The 250-nt window shown below is 48.4% G+C and overlaps 1 protein-coding gene and 1 long non-coding RNA gene across 2 annotated transcripts in view; one reads left to right on the forward strand and one right to left on the reverse strand.

Annotated features, from left to right (window-relative positions):
- The window catches only part of LOC102674178 (venom dipeptidyl peptidase 4-like), a 248884-nt gene that overhangs the window by 234341 nt on the left and 14293 nt on the right, over positions 1-250 (reverse strand). The window lies entirely within an intron of this gene.
- Positions 1-250, forward strand: part of LOC116186118 — a 19810-nt gene that overhangs the window by 18687 nt on the left and 873 nt on the right. The window lies entirely within an intron of this gene.

Consider the following 250-nt stretch of genomic DNA (forward strand, 5'->3'; position numbering starts at 1 on the left):
CGTTTTCTTTTCTTCCCTCGGCAAACAACGCGATTAACGCGTTTCTCTTGGAAAGAAGGGGATGGCACGATTCCTCTCCGTCACTTCATCGTAGAGGATACGTAATTCGTTGATCGTGGAAAATGATGTTTGCCATACGTAATGGCGCAAATCGATAGGCTCGTATAAGCGGAGGGAAATTAACGTCGCGCCATCCGGTACACAGGACGTGTACCGGTAGATACAGAATCGAAACCCCTCAATTTGCGGC

Source organism: Apis dorsata, unplaced genomic scaffold (genome assembly GCF_000469605.1).
Source record: "Apis dorsata unplaced genomic scaffold, Apis dorsata 1.3 scaffold_434, whole genome shotgun sequence".
NCBI classification, from domain to species: domain Eukaryota; kingdom Metazoa; phylum Arthropoda; class Insecta; order Hymenoptera; family Apidae; genus Apis; species Apis dorsata.